The sequence below is a fragment of the Adiantum capillus-veneris genome, chromosome 7, assembly GCF_014529385.1.
Source record: "Adiantum capillus-veneris isolate H3 chromosome 7, ASM1452938v2, whole genome shotgun sequence".
Taxonomy (NCBI): domain Eukaryota; kingdom Viridiplantae; phylum Streptophyta; class Polypodiopsida; order Polypodiales; family Pteridaceae; genus Adiantum; species Adiantum capillus-veneris.
In genome coordinates, this window is record NC_140937.1 from 135127336 (window position 1) to 135134294 (window position 6959).

Consider the following 6959-nt stretch of genomic DNA (forward strand, 5'->3'; position numbering starts at 1 on the left):
TCAGGCTGCGACCGGCTCATCCTACATACAACAATGCGAAGCTCGCGTGAGAGTGCACTATGGCTTAGGAGGCAAAGGGCATCAAAGGCCTAGGAGACTGAGATGCCCGCATCCACCACCCTAGCACCCTATATATAGGCTGGCTCCTAGCCCTAGCCACAATATCGATCCCCAGTCCATACTCATCCAGTCCGAGCCCCTGGCTCAGGTCCTTGACCCCCTAGGTTGAGCCTTTCTCCTTAGGATCCTTGTCCTGACATTACTCCCCCCTTGGAGAAGTGTTTTCGTCCTCGAAAACAAGAGTGGTGATACACTAGTGTTGTGCACAGTGGCATCCTCCATGGATCTAATTGTATGCTTGACCAGAACACGGTTTAGTAGGAGGTTCAATGAAACCAAGAGTAACATCTTGATTTTCCACATTGTTGTCCATTTGTAACCATCTTGTGTTACCAGAACCTATTCAAGCAGAGTGTGTAGACTCCATTTAGGACGCACATGAGCATGCTAAATGAGTTATCACGACAAAGATGTACTTGAAAGAGTACCACTTTTCACCTTTCATGAAAGTAACTTGCTAACATAACTCATCACCGAAGTGTAAGTCCTTGACTTGTTTGCAAATGCCACCAGTAAACAACCCCACCATAACTAGTGTTCAAGGTTGAGAATTGGACTTAAATATGAAGGTACTAAAGTGAGTCACAACATGCATTTCCTTATTGTAGACAAACACTAACTAGAGCACCAGAATACACTTGTAACTTATAATCTGCCTATCCCTTTTGGATTCTGATAGTATTGAGATGTGTTTTTTCCCAACGCTTTATAGACAGTCGTCCCAGATGACTGGCAAACGAGGATCACAATAGCATACAGCATTGTTGAGCAAACAACAATGTCCTGAAGAAACATCGTGGTTAACTTTAAAAATCCACAAGCACCCAAACCGAGCCATGACCTCTATTGGTGATTAGTAGACCCAAAAGTAATCTCATAGAGATACTGCACATAGAGTGCAAAATGCTTCATAAGCAAGTGGTGTTATGAATATTCATGCCGCTCCAAATCAGCCTTTGCTAAACACTAGGGCCCATAACACCTAGTGTGCATGCATTTAGCAAAAAACAGATCCGGCCTGTATATCCATGATTATCTTTACCCATACTTATGGCGAATGTGATGCTCATAGCACACATTAAAGAGGAATGTAAATAGTTTTGAATATAAACTAAATACTTTCTATTGCAATCATTTGCAAGCCTTGCTAAAATGTTTGAACCATAATAGAAAGTGAAACAGAAGTCACTTCTAGGTGCAAACAATGAAACTTTTTCATGAACAACTCATAGCCTTGCTATATGTATAAACAACCATCTGTAATGTTATTTAGCGGCACTTGTACCTTAGCAAGTCATTCTAAGTATTTGACAATTTATGGCCACCAAAATTGCTCGTGATACATCGTGCTGAAAATGGTCTAGAAAATAGATATGACCAACACCTAGGGACATCGTCGCGACACATAATTGAAGTAGCGGCGCCAGTGTCTATCCCAGAGACTCATATTCTCCACATGTGGAATATGTCTAAAGGAAGGATGTCTGAAAATACGTCCTTCAAGTACGAGATGTACTTGGGTCTGAAGGTAACTATAAACACGCATGCGACGTGCATGAGAGAGACCCTCATTATCCATGCTCCACACTGGCTAAAACCGAACTCCTTGAGTTCCTAGACCATGTTGTATCCCATGCGACAATATGTGCCAAACAGAATCCTTCCATGTAGGTATATAACTATTTCAACAAGAATCAAACCTAGCATGGTATCCCGATGAACAATGGAAGGAGAAAGTGACAACACTTGCTCAAAATGCTAGGCTCTTACATGACCTTCTCATGTGACTAAAGAGCAGTATGGATGGAAGCCTTCTAGCTGAAACATCCCTTTGGAATCAGCTAGAAAAGTTGAATTTATCCACTATCCCGTGGTAGATTGCAGACTTCTTTCCTTGAAAGTACAACTATGATAGATCAAGCTGGGAACCTCAATGCTTATGGAGTGATTGAGTGATCACCTAGTGGGTCTTACCCCAAAACTATGCTTCCATAGACACTCCTAGTGCTATAGAGAGAACAGGAGATCCATGCAGAGCGGGACTCCTAAATCTTATGGACAACCATGCTATTTGAAATGTTTGTTGCATCTACACTCTATGATATAGATCAGCAGCTGATGTGAGTTTAAGAGGATCAAACACTCAACTTGAGCATCACATCCAAAATAGTATTAATGGCAAGACTCTGGCTTGTCCATTGTCATCGATGGGTACTCCTCTGGGTAAATCTGTTCAAGCTGGAGAAAAATCACCCAAGGAATGCAAATAGTTGGGTCATACCTCGCTGGAAAAAAACAGATGGCTCTTAGCCGTTATGGCTCATAGCCCTTATGTCACTTAGTGTTCAATGTACAAACCTTTGGTGGCGTCTTTACTACTTGCTGGTTGAGAGTTAGAGCATCTTGGCTCAGAACGACGCACATCCAAAAAATATATCAAAATTATTTAGTAGGTTTGCATTATTCCCTTAATAAAGAATTTAGAAATAAAGAGAGAGCTTGCTAGGCTGAGGAAGTTTCCTTAAACTACTATGACGTGTATAGTCTGTCCCCATGCTCTTCTGTATCTTATGCCTAGCGTGTAACTTATCCTATAAGCATGCAACAATCTGCCTGTGTAAAGTTGGGGTATAGGCGCATGTGCCTTGCCCGGCCGCCCAAAGTCTAGGCGCCCACTAACTTGTATACCTTATACATAGCATAAGTGTATAGGGGGCTGCTCACTCTTTTGAGTCTCCCCACCCATATCTCTGTGTCGTGTGTCTCCTTCTCTCTCTCACTCTCCGTATGTGGTGTGCTCCACGATCCCCTTCAATTGGTATCAGAGCGTAGGTACGGAGGGAGCGCGTGTGTGCACAGTCACAACGACAGCGGAGAGCCAGTTTCATTCCCGAAATCGCGTCTGCGCGCGCGCACTTTCAAGAGTGCAAACAGGGTTTCGACTTCGGCATCGGCAAATTTAGCTTTCCGAGAGCATTTCCAGCAGGTGTCCTGCTGTTTTACCCCCCTTTCAAAGCCATTCGATCCATCAAAAACCTCATTCGAGCTACGGTTGAGGAGCTGCATTTTTCAACCCTCTTTTGGCAGTTTATGCTGCGTTTTTCGATCGAAATGGAGGTTTTTGGCATAGCTTTCACACCCGGACTCGGATACATGTGATCCAGGAGTCTACCTTGGGGTTTTGGCACTCTCCGGACGCGTTCGTCATATCAAAATTTTAAAATTCTGAACGTTGAATTTTCTGCTGCAGCAGTTGTTTATTGTGTGTCGAGGATTCCACACATGGTTTGCTCTCAAATGTGAGAGTGATATTTGCTGCAAGTTTCCTCACAGGTGGGAGGATACGATGTATGCCTTATGTGTTTTGATGCTCAGGGAGACTAATGTGATTGCATTTTGAGCTCGGCAATGTATGCCTTGAGCATGTTTTTTGGCAGTCACAGGTAGAGCAGATATTTGTGTACTAGATTTGCAGGTGTTTGCAATGATGTATGCAAAGTGTGGAGATTGGTGCATGCATTTGGAGTGCGGTTTGATGTGCTTTGGTTGCTCATGGTTTTGAGCATGTAGTCAGTTTGGTTACTGGTTTTGTGGCCGTTTTACTGACGAAACTCTGGCGAAATTTTCCCAGAAGTTTTATTCGCATCATTTATGCGATCTAGGTAGAGATTGCGGGTTGCACTCAGCATTTGCGTGCGGTGTTCTCTGGAGGTGGGAGATTTGTGCGTGTGTATGCATCGATACCGCACAGTGTGGGCTTGGTGATTAGCTCATGGTTTGACAGGCGTACAGTTATCTTGGCACACTTACAGGAGTGAGTATTGTGATGTATGCTTGTGTGGCTACGAGCTAGGTAGTCGGATTCGAGCACTAATGGCTTGAGATTTTTCAGCAGGTTTCAGCTACAGCTTTACAAGTTTACAGGCAGGTTTGAGGGCTTATTTGGGCGCTGAATTTTCAGCCATTGTTTCCTCTTTGCAGGTGTCCATGTATGGGTCAGTTGTAGGCTGATTTGGGACACGTTTGTGACTTGTTTATACAGCTATTTAAGAGCTGAATTTTGGGGTTGTTTTGGGGCTGATTTGCAGCCATATTTGCAGACTTTTGTTGATGCGATTCGAGCCAGTTTAGGGCTGATTTGGTTGACATTTGCTACTCATTGTTGGTTGCTCTTTTGCGAGCATTATGGCAGATTTTTCATTTGACTTCCAGCGTTATGGTCTGACACAGTTTGATGGTGCAGATTTTGTTGCTTGGAAGGAGCATATGCTTGTTGCATTGGCGGATTTGGGGCAGGATAAACCCTTGCGTGGTTTATCGGCGAAGCCCAAGTCTATGCGTGATGATGATTGGCAGGATCTTGATGAGTTAGCCATGTCTACGATTCATTTGCATTTGATTGAGTCTGTTTACTGGCAGGTCTCGAGAGAGACTACAACTCATGCTTTATGGCAGAGTTTACATGCTATGTACGCGACATCCATGTCTACTGGGGAGTCTAGTCCCACTCCTATGTCCATGGGAGAGATTGGTCCCACACGCAAGTCTCGACGGCATAGAGACTTGACATGTTGGCATTGTGGACATAGAGGGCACATTAGGCGTCGATGTTTCAGGCGTTTGAGACAACGGAGGCGACAAATGCGTGATGCAAATTTGGGCATGACAGATGCTAGTGAGATCAATACGGTGGTTACTGAGTATGCTTGTGACGGCGATGTCACATTTACATCTAGCTTGTCTTCAGATGATCTTATGTCTACGGATTGCATATCGGATTGCACATTGTCTTCACATTGGTTACTAGATTCAGATGCTACTTTCCATGTCACGTCGCATCGTGAGTGGTTTAACACGTTTTCTAGTGGGAGACTTGGGTGTGTGCACATGGCTGATGGTGTTGTGTATGACATTGAGGGTGCAGGAGACGTATGTTTGTCCTTGCCCAGTGGTATGAGATTTACCCTGCGTCATGTGCGTTATGTGTCAGATCTAAGACGGGATTTGATCTCAGTCAGATAGTTACGGGATAGTGGATGTCGGGTATCGCTGCTTGAGCGATCTTTTGCGTTGCAGTTGGGTTTGCTAGTGATTGCGAGAGGTGCCAGGAGTGGTACAGGTTACCCATTGCATGTGGATCACGGGAGAGACAGTGTTGTCTCTGTGATCACGCAACCAGGTAGAGAGCGAGAGAGAAGGCGAGTCTCTTTTGCTTGTGGGTTGCAGGGTGCTTTGCATGGAGTGCAGAGTAGTGAGCTCGTTGTGCACATAGTTGGGGCACAACTTGAGCAGTCACATAGAGAGGTGACAGAGTCAGACATGCATGCTTTGCTAGTGACTAAGCAAAGCAGAGACTCAGTTGTGCTAGATACTTCTATGCAGGATAGACAGGTAGAGCGGTCTTGCTCTAGTGAGTCACGACAGGAGGACGTTGTGCAAGAGTCTATGCATATGGAGTTAGAGCATGAGAGCTCTAGTGAGTCACAGCAGATTGAGTGGTCATGTTTGCAGTGGATGATTACAGAGGAGGTTGAGACGTCAGTGATTATGCAATCATTCCTTTCTATGCTCGACAGTGAGCCTGGGGATATAGTTATGCAGGATATGTCTTCCAGCAGACACCTAGAGCAGCTAGTTTGCTCTGAGGTTGCATGACAGGTTGATGTGTCTTTTGCGGACAATCAGGAGATGCATGTGGCTGACACGCCTTGTCAGTCACAGATGCCTATTTCCAGGGATATATATGTTGATGCATGCTCCGTAGAGCTAGCAGGGCCCGCTAGCATTGCATCGGCATTCGGTGGTCTCATGTATGAGATGTTGATCTTGAGACCGGATATCGCAACTGCAGTGGGAGCATTTGCAGTTGGGGTTGTCAGTCATTTGTTGACTGATGATGGCATAGTGCACGAGGGAGATATGCAGGTATTGCGTACATACTTGCAGTACGTGTGCGGTACGTCTGGTGGTGTATGGACTTACACGGGAGCAAGACATCCGGATGCACACGATCACAGCCAGCCAGTGGACATCGGTTGAGAGCGGTTTTCTCTCACCTTTTGGAGTCTTTAGACTAGGTTCCCTTACTTAAAGGCATTGTCGCCTTTAAGTGGGAGGTTGTTGGGGTATAGGCGCCTGTGCCTTGCCCGGCCGCCCAGAGTCTAGGCGCCCACTGACTTGTATACCTTATACATAGCATAAGTGTATAGGGGGCTGCTCACTCTTTTGAGTCTCCCCACCCATATCTGTGTGTCGTGTGTCTCCTTCTCTCTCTCACTCTCCGTCTGTGGTGTGCTCCCCGATCCCCTTCATGTAACACTCTCATCAAGAGAGGTAATAGAACACACAAGTCACATCTTGACGCACTTACCGTGTATGGGATCGTGATTGTACGTAAAGGACTTAAATATGGCACTTTGCCGGTGAATTAAGTCTAGATTTAGGTTGCGTTTAGTGGTGTTGTGCATTAGCAACAACCAAAGAAACCTAAATGAAAATCATGTGAAAAAATCCATAATGTAGCTTGTCTCTGATAGAGTTGCGAGTGTGATAGCGGAAGCATAATTTATGAGGCAGTAGAATCGAATCCACCTAGCTAGCATGCAACCTGCATGTAGAATTGTAAGCCCTTGGTTACAATGATGGCCTCAAACGTAACAACCAAAACCATAAGTGCCTTGCACAATCTAGATTGGTAGGGATGTTGTGAGGTGTCAATGCCCTTGATTCCCCATACGTGTGTGCCAAAGCCCATGATTCCAAGTCAATGGGCAGTATTTTGGCACAAGGGAGAAGCCTTGCTTTGTGTAAAACTGCAAAAGCACTTTGCTTTGCACAAC